A 19,095-nucleotide genomic window follows, 5' to 3' on the forward strand; every position below is an offset into this window, starting at 1 on the left:
AAGAACATATACATTTTCATGAGCACATATTGCATCACCATGGCTATGCACCATGGATTTCACATACAAAACACTCACTTATATATGAATGCCGTTGTTCAATATGTTAATTCATATACATTTAAGTGGGCTCAGTTTTTCACATTAGAATATCTAATTTACTGACTGTATATCTGACATAAAAAGAAATTCTGCTGGGTTTTTTTAAAATAACAAACAATGTAAATTACATGGTAAGAAAATGATGATACTATATCTCTGGGTTTTATTAAGAGAGGTATAATCCCCTCACATTTGCTATGGTGCCTGCATAGGCATTTGTTTTTGCTTGAGTGTGTAATTAATTATTATCAAAGGGAAGAGAGCCATTTATCCTGCTGACTTTGATCCATCTGTGCAAGAGCCTGACATGTGGAGACACAGCATGCATTTGAGAGTTTCTGTGAGGATGGGGGGGTTGATTTTATATATTTTTTAAATTAAAGATTGAACACATATTTAAATTGTTATTTTGATCACCTGGGTTTATATGAGTTATATTAAAGTCACACGGGGCCATAAAATCAATTTGTCTGCTCCTACTTTAATGAGGTACTTAATTTCAAGACACCTGTCTTGTGTTGGTGTTAGCAACACAGGAAAATGATTTGGTTTGGACATTTGGGACATCCACAGCTAAAAGCCTGCTCCCTCCGTATATGAGCACGAACAGATCGCATCATTTGAAGAGCTCAGAAATCAATTCACTGCTACAAAAGAAAACCAGTTAACCTTTGAGGTCTTTGAGAAACCCTACAATTTTCGTTTTGTGCCTGGTCCAAAAGAAGGTGTTTATTTTTCCTAGTGGCTGGTGCTGCTGTCTGCTCCCTTTCTGGGTGTCAACCAGGCTCTCAAGCCCAGAGAACTGAGGGTGAAATTGAAGCTGATGTGTGCAGACGTGAGCCCCTAAGACGGACACAACACCTGCCTGGTAGCTCTGGGCTCAGCACCTCCCCAGTGCTAACTGCCGCAGACAGCCCCAGCCAGAGATGAGGTATATGTGTGTGTGTTGGAGATGACGGTTATACAGCACAGGGCCTGTTAAAATATAAAATGAAGGGAGCGAACTGGGAGTGTGACTCAACCGGGGAGTGGATTTCAAAGCCGACAGCTTCCACAGAAGCTTCATGACATCCATTATTTATTGAGTTCTCTTTGACACATTCAGTTGCTTCTTTTACCTGCTGCTTTTAGATAGCAGAACAAAGGAGTACGCTCCTCTTTCTGAGCAAATTGATGCAATCAGCAGAGAATTTAGAACACAATAGTTGCTCTCAACAGTAAATTAAATATTATTGAACTGTTCATTAGATTTATATTCATGCTTTTTGTCTTTAAATAGTTTTTGTTTATCTTATAATGTGGATTTGTGGATTATCTCCAGCTATGGTAGCTGTTGTACGCTGAAGGCCCTTGGGGCCCCACTGATCTCTATTGTCATTAATCCCCACAGCTATATAAATAAAACAAATTTTAGCAGCATATGAGAAGACATTTTTCATATTCTTCCTATAATAAATCATTTAAACATTCATCAAACTGTCATCATACACATGAATTAGTTTGACAAATAGCTGGTTTCCCCAAACTTTCTGAATTTACTTAGATTGTATTATCTTGGCTCAAGTCAGTTTACGCTTGTTGCCCATTAGGCACCTTTTTGGGATGACCAACTCATTTATGCTGCTTCAGTAAATCTAACTGCTAAATCCAAAATGGCCAACTTTCTGTTGGGTTTACGATATGGCTCCCATTGGATTTTTTGTACGTCAGGATAAGATCTACGCGTGTGCTGATTTTTATACATATCGGTGAAAGGGGCCATTTTGCCATGCTCACAGTGGACCCCTAAAAAAGACGAAATTGTTCACCACGACTGACATGTGCACCATGCTTCATGAGTTTCTAGCATGGGAAAGCCTCCAAAAATGCGATTCATTTGTTACTAAAATAATAACCCTTACAAATACAATAAGGCCTTCACACGCTCAGTGCTCAGGCACCAATAATTGCAGCTTGCAAATTGTATAGCAACCAATTGCAATCCAGCAAAGCTCAGTGAGCAAATTATTCCATTGGTGTTTGGTTGCTAGAACGTAACTTTAAGTGCTCAGGACTGTGCCAACATGTAAAACACATGGTCCCAGACATCTGAATGAGCACTACATATCAGATTTGTTTGGCAATTTAGGCGTTGTGCCTCTGCTCTTTGATTCAAGATAGCTACCTACCTACATTAAGAAACAATAGCGACAGAAAAAAGGTTACAGTATATGTTGTGTAAGTCAATGTACAGAAATAACCAGAGTTAATTCAACATTTTTCTTTGAACAATGTGAAAAACAATTAAGGCTACTAACTGCTACAGCACCTTAAGTGAAACTGACTTTGGTGGAATGGATTCTCAACTCACTAATGGTTGTTCTGGAAAAAACAAAACAAAATAACCTCACATACCATAAAGAAATCAGCTAACATGAAAACAATCAGGCTGTATGAATGGAGTGAAACAAAATGGCAGTTCAGTCCAGTTTTCAGGCTAGTAAAAAACTGCACTTTCTCCTCTTTTTTTTTTTCTTTATCTGGACAAATAAATTATGTTCATTTTGCACATTAAAACCATGTTAAATGTTTCTTAATGCCCTTAGGGGTCCCTTTTGTTCTGCATTGCCTGTCTAGGAAATTCACCTTTTCCCATTAGCCTTTAGCTTCCTGAACTCGGATAGATTTATTGCTATTTTAAAAAGGTTGAGCAAAATGCAGTTTGTGGCAAATGACCTCTCTGCTCCTTTTTCCAATGCTCTGTTTACCACATCAAATAACAGTATATCTTTTGGTTCTTGAGTGGACAGAGATCTCACAATGTTCAGCACTTCATGAATATTAACATGAGCTCCTTGAAAACCATAAAACCGCAGCTTTAATGCTCAAGGTGAGGGCTTAAAATGCACAATTGCTTGCATGCTCAATCATCTCTCTTTTTTTCAGTTGTTGGATCCTTTAGACAGTCCTTAAGGATTTAACTCCAAAAAAATGTAAATCCTAAGGCATCTTCTCCCACCCTCTTTGCGATGGCCAAGCCTTTTAGCATGTAGATGGTGCAGGTATCCCCACCAAAGAAAAGGCTATTTTGTGAGTCAAATGTTGGAAATTGTTGCCATACACTGGTGAAGACGTGCAGGGCTTACACTCAGAGAAAAGTGTCCCCCTTGGGGTCAAGTGGAGGAGAAAGCTGACTTGAGCAGAGTGAAGCTATACCTTCCTCATAAGGCCAAGCCTCTCTGGAGCTTTAGCTGTGCATCACAGGAATCGTACAGAGGAAAATGTGCTTTCATTTTGATGACATGATAATAATGATTGTACTAATCTATCTCCTGATGCTGCACTAAATAAGCATCAATAACTGCCTTGGCTTTACAACTGCAGGATGTTTAGCAATGAAAAACATTTACGATTTTAAAAATGAAATGCAACGTAGAACTTGGTGTGTAAAATGATATATCCCTCATTCACAGTTGCCAAACCACCAGACTGGAAACTGTCAAACCCATCTTTTGTAGCACCAACTGATGCGATGTCATTTGCCTACACAAGACCCTTCATGAAAATTACACCATGACACTTGTTCTCAACAAGAGGGAAGTATTTTCACACTCCACAGAATTCATCACTTTCCAGTCAGGCAGATCGTTGGCCAGCCTCACCCCTCTGTCTCTACTTGTCATCTCACTGACCGTTGAGGAAAAATTACATGATGGAAAAAACCACGCTACCATTTCCTGGTTCACTGGATACGGCTTTGCGCTCCAGTAAATCTTTCCTGTTCATTTCTGGTACAATTTTAACTGGCTGCCGCTGAGAAGCGAAGATGTCAACTAGCATCCCGGCAGCAGCAGGTGCGGCACATTAACCATCTTTCCGTTTACTGCTTCCCTTCTGAGGGTAATGTGGCTTGACAGTAACATGCAATGAATAAAGAACAGGGTGTGGTGGTGATGAGTGTGTTGTGCATCAAATGTAAATGCAACGGTGCTGAATACGTAAGGAAACTTTGTAAATAGGTATTACAGAAAGTGCATATAAAACTGAACATAATGCAAAGTTTCCTTCTACCTAATGATTGCTCTCTATAAGCAAGGACTCAGCAGCCAATAGCTGTGTGATCACTTACTATAAATGCCACCTCTGTGGACTCACAGTGCCTGCTAGTCCATGGGGAGCTGGACAAGCAAGATCCATTCTGGCTATTAAACCGTGCAGTGTTAATACGGCCTCATTAGAGCAAGCTTTTTGCACAGAAGGTGATGCAATTTTCTGTGCTCTCACTCTCAGCAGCCCTTGGCATTTCAGCACAGTGGGCGCAGATTGCAGTCAACTGCTTTTTAATCTTCTACCAATTTTCATCAGTAATGCAGGCTCTGGGTTTCTGGTGTCCACTTCAGTTTCCTACTCACCAACTAAGTGACCAACTTTTTGATCAGCCAAGCAAAAGCAACAGTGACTGGACATGAACTGCCTAATGTGCAGCATGTTAAGCCATCAGATTATACAATTTATCAAAGCTTATTTTTAATCATCTCACTGTAACTCTGAACAAAGAGGCCTCTAGCCAGTGTAACTAAAAATTGCTCACCACATAGTAGGCTACGGAAGAGTTCTTTACAATAATGAAGGTTTTCTGAAAGGCAGTCATTTCTTATGAGAAATTAGTTGTTTTGGCTACAATGGGCTGCTAGTTATGAAGTTGTCTGCCTCTGTACATACAGTATTTGACGAAGTGAGTCCCTATTTGAAACAACTCCGGGAGCTAGTTGCCACTTGTACTTATTATGTCCCCTCATATTTAAAGAAAAATGAAACAGATAACTCGTTCCACACAGCTAACAACTGTAAAGTGAACCCGTTTGCAGCAACACACTGAAATGTGAACATTTTGAAAACATTCAACAGACATGTTGCAATGCCAGCCTATTTTAGTGCATTTGCAGAGTTCATTACAACCCACTCCACATCTCATATTCATAAGGTTTAAATCATGTGAATGTATGCTCTTGCAGATAACCTACATTCAGTCCCCCTCCTTACATTTTTCCCCAATAGGTCTCACTGTCAGAATACTGGGAGACATCAGTACTGAGGCGACACCTTTTGTTGCCATCCCACATTATTAAGGTGGGTAAATGTATTAAATCTACAATTTCAAGACACCTGCCTGCTCCAGAAAAAGAAACATAAAGGTGTGGTGTGTATTCCTCTGCTCATGAAAATTAAGTACTTTATTTGTAAGATGATGGGATTTTCAGAGTGTGTAGGATTCTGCTATGTTTGTTCTCTGATGAGACTCGTCCCGTGTTCATCAGCATTCCCAAAGAGAGAGCACATGATTCAGGGTGCATTATGCAGAGTCAATCACTTTTGCATTTGCTTGTGTGTGCAGCTACTTAATTCCATCACTATACCCTGTTGTCATGACAACACTATTATACATTGGCATTGCCTTCAAAGGGAAATGAGAGGTTCAACATTGAGCAGTCACAGTTTCTGAAATGCACTGCGTACCAGACTGACAGCGTGTGAGGACAATGTGGATCGTGTCAGTGCGTTCAATAGCTTGTATTGTCTGTCTTACATGAAATCTTGATGACAACATTCCCTTGTATTTTTAGTAGCATTGGTGAAATGCATAATGTAATGTGTCTGCATAAACTGAGACAGCATACTTCTGATTTTGGGAAAACATCTAAAAATTAGGGCTGCACGATATGGTCAAAACATAACATTGCTATTATTTTGACAGATATTGCAATATGATTCACGATAAGTGTGGGAATAATCATCTTTGCATCACAAATGTAATTTTCACTTAAAAAACTATTTAAGTCATGATCATGTGAAATTTGAGCCCTAAGAAAGAGAAGAAGACTGAAATTGTCAGCCAAATCTTCAAGTGTATACACACAGACACACAGACACACACACACACACACACTCACCTTTACACAAAAACACACTGCAGAGGACGAGCTTTAGTTCCAGTGGACTGGCTCAGCGTTAGTCTTCTAACAGATGGGTTTTTATTACAGTTTCATGTGCAGCGGTGCCAAGCTCACCAAATAAACTGGCATGTGCTCCAAACCGCCCCTCTGGCAAATGCATGTGTCTTATGAACAACAAGGGCTCGGGTGTTGTGTGCCAAGCTGTAAAAAATCAGCTTAACAGCAGGGCAGAGAAACGGTCGGTTTGGGTCCAACTTTATAGTCATTATAAAATGCAGAACAGGCATGGGGGTTGTTGACAGTTAAGCTATTTGGTTCCAAGTCTAAAAGTTGATGGTTTCATATTTTCTCTTAAAAAACTTTAGTGTAATGCTCATGGTAAAGCAAAAATATTATTCCATATTCTTTTGGGGATACAGTTGGGGACAGGGATATCATACATACATGGCTGTCTCAGTAGTGTGGCCTATGTTGTCTGTATGTAAACACAGATTATAAGCAATTACCATAAGCAGAGAAGATACTTCAACAAAGAAAGAAAATATTCATTTATACTTCTGTTGTCTCAATCAGGAGTAGGCTACTGTACCTGTTCGCTATAACATAACCTTCTAACAATTGACCCTTTGCTAAGCCCAATCCCCCTTAGTTACTGTTGCTATGCATGTCAAGCTTTCCAGCCAGGCACGGTTCATATGCAGTTTATAGTAGCTGTGGCAGATTTACAATCAAAACTGTTTTAGCAAACAACTGTAATGTTTTCCTGCTGACTTTATTAGCTTTAGCTCGCTAGCTAGGTAATTAAGCTAACATTAGCTAGAGGTTACACAAATTGGTTAAAAATGCTCTCGCTGACTGAGGTTTTCAGATGACTTATATTAAAAAGACAATCTTGTTAAACAGGGCTTGAATATGTGCTTGGTGGCTATATAGCCTACATAAAATGGTGCTAAAAATGGATTAATCAATTAAATAATTAATTAAACATTAACCTGTTTTGCTACGTAAGTAACATGTTTGTATTGTACAAACACATTGCTTCAACATGTGTACAATGCAAAGATTGAATGGCCTGCTGTGCCTAGTTACCGTTAAAGTTACCGCTAAACTATGATTGGACAATCATTGTTTTGGGTAAGTGGTCATTGCTTACTTCAGATCAAACTGTGCATGTAACAGCTGGGCAGTGGCAAACATGTAAAGAGATGAGGTGATTTCAGTTGCATAGCACCACTTTGAGGCTACTTCATGTTTGAGGTTTGTGTCGTTGTTGTTGTTGTACTAGCACATACGTGCTATTCTTCTTCTTGAATCCCAATTGCCTCTTGCCTCTCTCTTGACAGGCTGTCACAAAGTAACCCCACATGGGGCAGTTTGTCCACATCTGGCCATCGTCCCTGAGAGAGCATGGCAGTCTGCATTTCTGTGTTCCTTTCATTGCTCCTTCAGAGGTTCTGTGGGATTCGACTCTGCTCTCCAGGATGAAAGCAGCAGATTGCTGAGTGCATTTATGGAAAAGCTTAAGCTTAATTCATACACATGCAGGATTACATATACGTCTCAGGAAGATATGAATTATTCACTGTGAGATGCAAGATTTTGGACACTCAGCTCATTTCATGGATACATGAAGGACCAAATGTATAAACTTTGATAAATAATATTTGGTAGAACAGCAAACCTTCTTGGATAAAGACAATCTTGTTCGTTGTTTACCCCTGGTGCAGAAAAATGCAGCTTAAAACTAATAAAGCTGTCTGTAATTAAAGCTTTCACTGTTATTATTCCTTGGACGTTCTAAAGACACTGTTTATCATATAACTTTAATATGGAATAAAATGCAATGTTTGGAAGCTCCAAAAAAGAAATTGTTATTCTGCAACAAGTGGAGAACAAAATAAAACAACCAACGTTTTGTGGATTTTAGCAGGCTCAAACAAAGAAAGCACTGAGATGATGAGATGCTGGTTTTAGGCTGTAGACAGTGTCAGAGTATAATGAAAATAAATGGTGCAATATGTGGAACCGCTGGGACTCTAGAGAAGGAGACCAGTGAGCAGGCAGTAAAACTTCATCATAATGCTTACAGAAAAAATGTTTTGTTGAGACTTCAGTGGGATTCTCATAACTTGATACCAGAGGGGGGAAACCATAGTGCTTTATGGTGTAAAATCTTTCTTTGTTTTCATTTGCAGGCACAGAATTCTTCTGCATGGTGCAATGGTAATTAATGTAACAAGACTAGTGTTAAATCCATTAAGAAAACTTCAAAAAGTCTCTCTTGATGTATCGGTATAAGGTAAACTTTTCCCAGTGAAACTTATTATGCACATACTGGAAGCATGAAGAAGCCTGTTAAGTCCTTCCCTGACAAGCTATTTTCACTGTTCTGTAAAGCAGTCAAGCGTAGTATAAACAATGAAAATTATGGATCAAGTGAAAATATACATATTTATATACAGAGACAGTGCTAATAAATTAAAATCCACATGGGTGTTTAATACTGGCATTACTTAACCTTATTGTTTGTATAGTTGTTAATTATGTGCCTATACTTTAATTTTTTTTTTTTATTTAACTCAGGCATAGAAACATATATAAAATAGCATAGAGACACACTCATAATTTACTACTACTTCTATTTCCATACAACACTTTTGTATTTCAGTACTACCTGTCCTGCCAGTTTGTTCAGTGTAAGTTGTGAACTGCCTGAGGAAATCACACATTTTCTACTATTTTGAACCCTGAGCATATGCAAAGATAACTAAATAAGGGTTGACAACATGCACTAATTAGACCACAATGCTTGTTGACACAAAAGAGCCTTGAAGTTTCACTGTTCTGGTAAGAAAGATATATCAAATCATATATGATCTAAGCTAAACAGGCACATATTACATGTACATGAGTTAGAAAAGTGACTAGTGCACAGAAATGTTCTCTTATTCATGTAATATGGTAATACGATGTTGTATGTGTAGGTGTATCTGGACATGTAGATGTTTAGTTGGAGAGAACAGCTTTACAGGATGCCAAGGAGTGTTCAATTCTGTACATTATAATCCCATCATAATGCTAGTGGCTCAGCAATATACCTCTCAGTGTTCCTGCTGGAGCAAAATCCTTTTTGCTTGAAAGATTTGCTCCTGCTTTTCCTGTCCTCTTGTGGTTTAATTTATGCCCTTTTTATGCAAACATTTTACAACCCTTGAATTATGGAAACCTTCTTGCAGTGTTAGCATTGGAAATGTGCTATAGGTGGCTGTAAAAGTGCCAGTGTTGTGACAACACTATTAGTACAGATGAGTGTTGAAAGGTAAAACAGAGGCGATCATTTCAGAGTGCCTGCTGCTCTTCCGACATTCTGATTAGCCTCAGTTTCCTGGTATGTAATGAGCTGCCACCGAGACTAATCCATTGTACAAAAGAGGGAGGGCACACCCTCCTCCTCCTCCTCCCTGACCCAGAGAGGACCTCTGTTTACATTAAGCATAGGATCATGGCCCAAATATCATATATTTACAGAAAAGCACATTCGTACAATGTTTTACAATGCATTTTTTTTTAAGGCAGATGTTAGATAATTACGTAATGTGAATGCTGCAGCCATTGCAAATATGCAAATTCTTCCATTGTCAATTTCAGAACTCATCTGTTATCGTCTGACTACTATTTAGCCTCTGGGGGCAATAGCCAATGTTTCGGTGCTTCCAGAGTATAGCCAGTAAATATCCAGGACAAGACTTTGTCTGCAGTCCAGTTACCAACTTGATACGCAAGAATGAAGAGAAAGACCAGTTTCAGCTAATATCTAATAAACAGATATTTGCAGATGCATTTTTTAAAAAGCTAATAAAAAGCTCCATCGTAGTTAGACAACAGCCAATGAGTTCCGAGACTGTATTTTGGCCGATGCGTTCTGCCTCTTTCGCTCGCAACTTAAAACCAGAGACAAATTCTTTGTATGTGTGCACATACCTATGTAATAAAGTGATTCTGAAATATTCCACTTCAATATTCATTTTACTAACACACAACAGTAACACCTTATTTTACAGGTCCATTATTTCTTGAAAAGAATTCTAATGATTTTTTGACCCTCAAAATGATTCATTCATTATTCAAATTGTGTGCATTGACCTTAAAACTCTAGCTTGCAACAGCAATTAATTGAAATGTAGGAATTTTAAGTGTGCCAATTGAGCACTGTCTTTGCAAATTATGGACACTTTACGTGGTTCTTTTTATGAAACGTCAAAGGAAATTATGCAGACCCTCAAAATAAAGTGTTACTTTTATTTTATATTGATAGATTTTCCCATTCTAGTCTTTGCAGGTGTATAAAGTGCTATGAACAGTAAATGCTGAATGATCCAGATTATTGGGTCCTAACCTGAGGGTTCAAAAAGTTGTATGATGACTTTCACAGGTCATTGGAGGATTACTGGAGTAGGAAATGTGGAAAAACTAAATTTGGCTATACACAAACCTATTTGTTTCTTTTTAGGATTATTCTGTAATCTTATTTATTTTCTTACAATAATATTTAGTATACTAAAACTAATTCAAATGAAACAGTCAAAGGGTCAGAATAAGACATTGCTTTGTATTACAGTAAAAGGTCACAGGAAAAAAGATTGTGAATCTGCTCTCCAGATAACAACCAGTTGGATTGACACTGACGTTTTACTAGCATAAAGCATGGGCGATTAAATGGGCAAATTTTTAGAAAGAGGGTGTAAAGCGGCCATGGAAAAAGTCTGTCCGTTGAAAGTTGTAATAAAACATCACTTTAAGTGGTTTCCTCGAGGGAACACCAGAGCACTGAGGTGAAAGTGAGGAGAGAGGCCAGAGGAAGAGAGGGAAAGCACTGTAGCTGATTTAAAGATAGGGCAGCAGAATAGAGATTGATGAGGCGCTGGAGAGGGGAGAGGAAGGTTGAAAGAGGAAAGCAGATGCAGAGGCATTGGTAACAAATGGTGGATGGGTGCAAACATTGACAAATGCACGAAATAGAGAGGAAATTGATCAAACTGTGGGGCTCATTGAAGGATGCATCCCAACTGGGGAAAGTGTTCTTTTGAAGGGTGCACAAGCTGCAGAGTAACAGGTGTACGGTGAGATGCTGAGAGAATGTCAATGTAGCCCCGACTGTACCGAGGGAAACGCTACAGTCCAATTACTGAGAAAACAAGAATAGTCAAGATGAAATGCAGGAAACATCAAGTTCCTACACAATTATATGAAGCTATAAAATGTACAGAACATTCTGGTTTTTTTTAACACTCTTGGTCTTATAATCATACAGTTTGCTATTCTAGTCAACTGTATACATTTTAGACAATGTCACAGTAACAGTGGTTTCTCTACTCACAGGTCACAGAACATGAGAACATCAGAGCTACTGGCTTATTTACAGTCTTTAAAAGGCTCCTTTCTATATAAAAGGACTCTTTTTGAACATACATAGTTTTGTCTAACAGTCATTGAATAAAATGGTAATTTTCTATCACACTGAAACAAAATTAATAAAAGCTAAATTAATTGTAAGTAAAATCTGCAACTTCTGAATTCAAACAGACCTTTCTTATTGTTTTTGACTTGCCAGGGAAAGCACAGGTGTAATGAAACATTAATGTGAATACTACATGATGATATGATACATAATTCCCTTAAATAACCCCAGACTTCACTGCCCTGGTCCCCTGAACAGAGTATAGTAAATCCCAGGGGGGCAACACCACAGCGAGGTCAGGCAGGGTTGAGCTTCACCACCCTTCAGCCACTGTGACACTTCACAGCTTTGCTCATAAAACTTGCAAAAGTGCAAATAAAGACTTAACATTCCCCCCGTGTACAACAAGACTGCTCTACCTTTTCTGCCTCAGTTTCACAATAATATTCTGCAGCTTTCAAAATAAAACTTGTGATTACTGAATAACCATTTTTATACGACCAACTGCAGGCCCTGTTTGAGATGAATGACCACCTTTATTCGTCATCTGCATGCTTGTGTAGCTGCATCCTAATCTAAAATAGAAACGGTCTCCAATGAGGACACAGAGCATCTGTTTGCGATCCCTTACAAAATGGATTGGCACATTTTTGCCTTGCTGCCATCAAAGGAACAACAGCCTACAAAAGGGTCTTAGCAGAAAAGAAATGGATAGATAAGCAGTGAATGAAATGAACACATAGTCACAACTGTGGTAGCAGTGTCAACGTATGTGCGATAACGTACCAGAATTTGACAAGTGGGAGAAAAGGAATGAGTCAGAGTGTAATTAAAATGGAGAATTTGTCTGTCCGTGACACAGAATACAATTCTGAGATGTTTCAAAAAACCCTAATCACTCGGTTGTTATGAGGAGCACATTCCAGCGCAGTCGTGACCATGAACAACACGGATTAGGGGCTGCGGATCACAGTGTGATGCCTCAATTGGAATACAGTGTGTCTGTCTGCATACCAAGCAGCTAATTCTGTGGCCTGGGCTCCAGTGAATTCTCTCACATAAAGACTTCAATCACAGGTTGACCTGTAGTCATTGTAGCAGCTGCTAATGTCAGAATGTGACTGTTAACGAGAACAGCTAGCAGGAAATTATGATGCCATTCAAGGGCTGAAATGTAACCAATATTAGACTTTAGTCGCACAAGTCCTGAGCCAAGACCAAATTGTATTTTCAGAAAACTCTTCTCCTTTCTTTCATCAGGACCGCTTTCTGGATTTTAATCAGCTTCATCCAGGATTTTTGGTTTCAATAGTGTTTTACCCAATGATTACAGCTGCCGATTCTGCGGAAATCACTGCCAGTCACCAAAACTCTGACCAATTTCATGAAATAATAATGGAAAACTCTGTGTGCAATTAAGGGTGACATAAGGAGAACTATGAGAACAGACTGTTGGGATGGATGCTTCAAAATGCACTTCAACATTGAATAAATTCTGAATCCTACATTAAAATATTCCAGTCCACTAACTGCTCTTAACGTGTTCACTCGTTGTATGTTTACGGCTCAGTCTTGAAACATTCAAGCTCACGACTTGCACATCAAAATCCACGCCTATTTGTATGCAAGTGCAAAGCCGCAACATGAGTTACCTGGCATATACCCAGCTGAGCTGAAAATCTCTCACACACAGTCAGCAATCCATCAGCAGTCCTCTGATCTGCTCATTTGAGATAAAAGAAGTCAGGCCAGCTCTCCAGGGCATTAAGGAGCGCTAACACCTTCCACCTCTCAATTCCCCACCATGTAATTCCTGTTAGTTCATATCAGAAAATACTGCAGGAATGAGCTAAATGTATTAAAGCAAACCCCAAATGAACAACACTTCTGTGACCCTTTTTGAATAATGCAAACCTGAAATATAAAATAGGTAGCATATAAAAGAGGACTATGAAAAGGATACTGAAGAGAAATCCTAATCAAGGGTTCCTTTAAACACATGGGTTGTCAGTTGTGAGAAAGTGCTTTAAATTGTTTTAAACAATTTTAAATAATCCAAGTTCTATAAAAGTCAGTAATTGATATATTTAACAGGGAGAAACAGTCAATAACATTTAAACAGATATTTTACAAATAACTGTCACAATATAGTATTAAATGTGTGTGATCAGATTTGTAAGACAAATCTCTCTACAGCCTCACAAATTGCACACGCATTTGCAGATCTGCCACGGCAGAAGTGTACCAAATGTCACATGTAAAAAGAGTCAATTCTGAGAGTCCTGCCTGAGTTGTAATCGATGAATTGCCTGAATTTCCAGCTCTTTTTGGTATCATATTATTAAAATGTTGCTTATCGGATTCCCTGAAATGGTTGGTGAACAAACTTAATGAATATATGATCAGCCACACCTCTTTAAATCTTCTCTTTTATGTAAATGAGGTGTTCTTCAGGGCGAATAATGAACTAAAAAGTCATACCAGGTTCAGTGGGTTAAGAAATGGATGGATTGAAATTAAACAACAGCTGTATAAAGTTATTGTAGTGCATTGGCATTAACAACAATCTAAAACTTAAGCTTTGTTGTTGGTTCCTGTATCCATGATTAATGGTATATATAATTAGCATCAGTCTCATCCACCCTGTACTAGGCTCCATCATGTTGCCTAAATTACAATTTTCTGATTCCAACAATTAACAATGTGACAAAGAGCACCAAATCCAAACTCTCTTCTCTCTGAACTTAAAAGTCTCCTCAGAAATGTCTCAGACAGTCTGTGACCTCTACCTGCTCTGTCTTATTTGAACTTGGCTTGTCTTCTTTCTGGTGTGCTGTGGGCAACAAGTGTTGTCAGACAGGCAAATCATCCCTTTTTTCAACCATGTCTAATTTTTATGGGTCTGGTACCTGCTTGGTTGTCACTCGCCATCAGTCGTGCAAGATTTCTGGTGCACTTAACCTTGAAAGGAAACAAAGACACAACAAGGAAGAGTAGAAAGCATCCTCTTAGAAGTGGAGAAAAGACTTGTGAGAAAACTGAGTGAAATGTATCTAGTGTGAAACTGAAGAAACCTCAGTGTCCTAATAATTTCTTAAGTTACTAAGTGATAACACTGGTGCTACGTGTAAGGTCTGGCACATTTGTACAGGACTATAGGACTGTGTAATGAATTTATGTCACGTAATTGATCAATTATCCCTAACCTTTGCTTGGATCAATATTGCCAATATTGCTGTCTGCTTGCTTGTCAACTAGTGTCCTCTTTTTCCTCTGTGCTTATTATTACACTCCTTATGTGAATCTCTTCAACACATTGTGAAGTCATTAAGATAGCAATAATTTCATGTACAGTATATGGTAGTGCGACTCTATAATATCTTATTTTTTACTATCTTTACTAATCAACTTCTATCCCCCAGTCCACAAACACTTCCGGGAATATCCAACAGATAAAGGTACAGTTGGAGCAAATTTATTTTCATGTAATTCTGCTCTTCTGCCCATCTCATTTCCTATCCAAATAAAAAGCTCAGTCCTAGCAGGGTCTCATTTCCAGCATTGTTTGACGTTTCTTTTTTTTTGCTGACTGACCTTTTGAATGGCCTTGCAGTTTTGCTCAGTAATTCAATATCATTTTTTTCATCTTGTTAGCATTTGAGAGAGCATTTATCTTAAATTCTTCACGCCTGATTTCTGTGTGAGGCCTTGGCTGTTCATCCATACGCAATACATCCATAATGAAGCATTCACTTTTTTGTATCTACATATTTATATAGTTTTCAAGGACTAACCTATAATGCATCACATTCAGAACTTAGGTTTGTTTTCCTCAAACAACTCTTCAAAGTACCTGAAAATTTAAAAGGGAATTATTCTCCAAACAGCACAATGATCACAATGATTGATGCATTGTGTATAAAGCTTCACCAAGGGTCTCATAATTGGTTTGCATACTGTACTCAAACTTCATATAAAAGAATGCTATAATTCTCTGCGTACCTTTACTGGTAATGTGGTTGATTTTATTCACACTTGAGCAGTAAAACATGAGTCCTTTTGAAACATGACGCTATCCTGGAAAATTTACAAAGAGCATTTACACCTTACACTGCATGCTTGAATACCCTTTTTCACAGCAGTCATTTTGACATGAAATAGTAGGGTAAACACAGGTGTTACCAATTATACTAATTAAGGTTCCGTTCCATTTAGTGTAGCAGAGCCTTTATGACGAGCCAACATGCACAACAGCAGCACCCTGACTGTTTGACCTGAAAATAACAGAACCTTAAATAGTATCTTTGCTTTTGTTTACCCTACTATTTCATATCAAAATGGCTGCTGCGAAAAAAGTCTATTGGTCATAGTAACTGACTGCCGTAAAAAAAACAACGCAGGTCTGCTTGTCTACTGTGTCAGTGGAAATGAGATAAAAACTGTCATACTTATTACTTTACTTTTTATGCAGGGAAAGCATTTAAAAGTTGATGCTTTGGCTACACTGTAACGTAATCGCTGCAATGAAATGTGGATCCGACATTCATGTCCCTCTCAGGATGAACTGTAATTACTTTGGCGTTCTCCTGACCTTTAATTTCTAGTACCTTCATCAGGTCAACATTTCTGTTTGACATTCTCATCAGCTTCAGCTTGTGTTTAGTGCTATTTAGCAAATGTTACCATGCTAACATGCTAAACTAAGATTGCTACACATTCTTAACATCAGCATGTTACCATTTTCGCTGTGAGCATGTAAGCGTGTTGCTTGAGCATTTAGCTCACAGCACCGCTGGAGTACAGCCTCACAGAGCCGCTAGCGTTGCTGTAGACTCTCATTTGGTCCATTTACAATTATCACAAACTGATAGTCAGACATTTGAGCAAGGATGGTTCAGTTGTTAATTGTAGATGTAATTTTATACTCGTTGATTATGTAATATTAACTAGCCATCAAAGCAACTGTTTCTCTTTCCCCAGAGCAAAAGGAGGACGGTAGAGGGAACAAAATCAAGGTGCATCATTCAAATTACACCTAATTGCCAGGCCGGTCCACTCCTCTGTGAAAATCCAATACCAAATCTCATTCAGCTGCGTTCTTACATCTCTGTTTCAATCAGCAAATGAAGTAGCCTCAATAAGATGTGATAAAACTCATACATTTTAACAAGTGCACTCAGGCTGCCTCTCTCCTCAACTGGCCTGCTCTCAGACCATCGCCTGTCCAGCCCCATCAAGTGGTGAACAGCCAGACAACGCGGGGTTAATCAGTGTCACTAATGGAGGCTGGGCTGCCTGGAGACATGGCCATTACCTCTGGAAGAAGGGATCATGGGGTATGGGATTGTACAGTCAGGAGGAATTTAAATCGGGTATCCTTCATGCTCGAAGGAAGATGGTGCACTGAGAGAATGAAACAAACAACTTTCACTGGAGAGGCTGATACATGAGACATGATTCCACATTTAGCTTGCAACCAAAGAAATGAAGACGTGATAATGACTAAATTTAAACCCTAAATGACCAGGTTTAAACATTTTTTCATATCTGAAACCCCAATCGGCAGTCTAAGTGGATTGAATATGTTTACTTTCTTTACTTAAAGGAGCAGTGTGACTGACCTTTTGAATGCCCTTGAAGTTTAGTGCTTCTTCAGCTAAACTGAGCTTTGCATGTGTGAGGGAGAAACTACGGTGGCCATGAAACTCGCATAAAACATAAAGGCCCTATCGACCTTTATGTCTTATGTCTAATGATGTGATTGCAATAGGTGGCAATGCAGCTCAGTGGTTAGTGGGTTTGAATCAACATTCTGGTTGTGTGGGTTTCCTCTGGGTGCCCAGTTTCCTGAGAGATACAGTTTAGGTGATATGAAGACTCTAAATTATCCTTATTGTGGGTGTAAATGTGTTTGTCTGTCAAATTAGCCCAAATTACTGTCTAGGATGTGCATCACCTCTTGCTTGTTACATGAAACAGTCTATTCCACTAATAATAATATTTATTTCAGGATCCTTTGCACTCTGCACTATTGCACTATTGTCTGTCCACAAATGTTTGTTTATATATATGTATAACTGTACATATTAGTCTGTCTATTTTGTTGAACTTGTTCTATTACTGCTGTTAATCTGTGTTTGTACATTAAGAGCAAGGTAAAACCAGAGTCAGATTCCTTGTATGCATACACATAACTGGCCAATAAAAGTGATTTTGATTCTGATTCTGATTCTGAAAATAAGAATAGTTTAATCATAACAAAAATACCTCACACCATAAGAATAAAAGTTTCTGATACCTTCTATTCTAAGAGCATCTTAGAACTTTAATTAAAGGGCATGTTTGGAAATAGGCCTATTTGCTTTGTTATGAGAGTCAGGTGAGAAAACTGTCTTGTGCCAGAATCAGGAAACAACTTGCTTGATTGTCTCCAGGGTCAAAATCCTGTCTGTATCTAGTCTGTACGCTAAGCTAGGCTAAGCTAACTGCTGTTTGGCTCTGGGTCCACAGTCAATGTACAGTGATGAGACTAATATTAATCTCATCTTTTAACTCTCTGCAAGAAAGCAAAAAGCATTTTTTCCCAAAATGTCAAACCATTCATTGTTTTTAGTTTTAACAAGACAAAAAGCAGGCTAGAATAGTTTATTCAGTTTTAATAAAAAAGTTTCACTACAAAATCACAGCAGTAAGTTAAACATTTGTACAGACCTGTCAGACAATCAATCTCCAGCAATTAAAATGTTGTATTTTCTGTTGAATGTTATTTATAAGACATACTGCTCTGGGCATTTTGTGTTGAACCTATTAATAAGCCTCTGAGATGAGTCCCCATTTGCTGTAACAATCATAGCGCGGTTTGTTGAATATTGAATGATCTCTCTGGCTGTCATTGAGTGGCAGGAAAGTGGAACCATGAAAGCGGTGGTCCACTGTGTGCAGCTGCTGTGCAGAAAGTTCAGCATTGTCACGTAATCTAAAATCCTTGCTGGTATAATTATGTTAGACTGTGAACTGGAACAAAAAGTTAACCTATGGGTTCATAATAGAGTTTAAAATAAATCTTGGATAAATGTAGTCCCTATTATCACTTAAAGGTACAGTGTGTAACATTTAGGAGGATCTATTGGCAAAAATGGAATGTAATACTCATTGGTAGGTTTTCATTAGTGTATGTTCACCTGAATATAGAAATCGTTCAGATTTCGTTACCTTAGAATTATCTACAGACGCCGTGGGTGGCTTACATGGTCGCTGCTATGTTGAACCCCAATGTAGCCCTGATCAGACAAACCAAACAATGGCTCAGGGCTGTTCGTGTTTTTTGCGATTTTCACATCCACCATAGTTTCTCCCTTGTGCTTGGAAGGGAGGGTGAAGCAGGTGAGTTGCAATCTGCAGCGCTAGATGCCACAAATCCTGCACACTGGTCCTTAAAAGAGCAATATATTATTGATATTCCTAATTGTGTATATTTAATATTCAGCTCAAGGCTGATCTGAGCCTCGTATCTTGTCAAACTTGACTTCAGTTTGCCTAAGAGGGTGTGAGTGAGCTTAGAGTTCAATTAAGATTCCTCCAACCTGTCAGATGCAACTTCTC

This window comes from Dicentrarchus labrax, unplaced genomic scaffold (assembly GCF_905237075.1).
Source record: "Dicentrarchus labrax unplaced genomic scaffold, dlabrax2021, whole genome shotgun sequence".
NCBI lineage: Eukaryota > Metazoa > Chordata > Actinopteri > Moronidae > Dicentrarchus > Dicentrarchus labrax.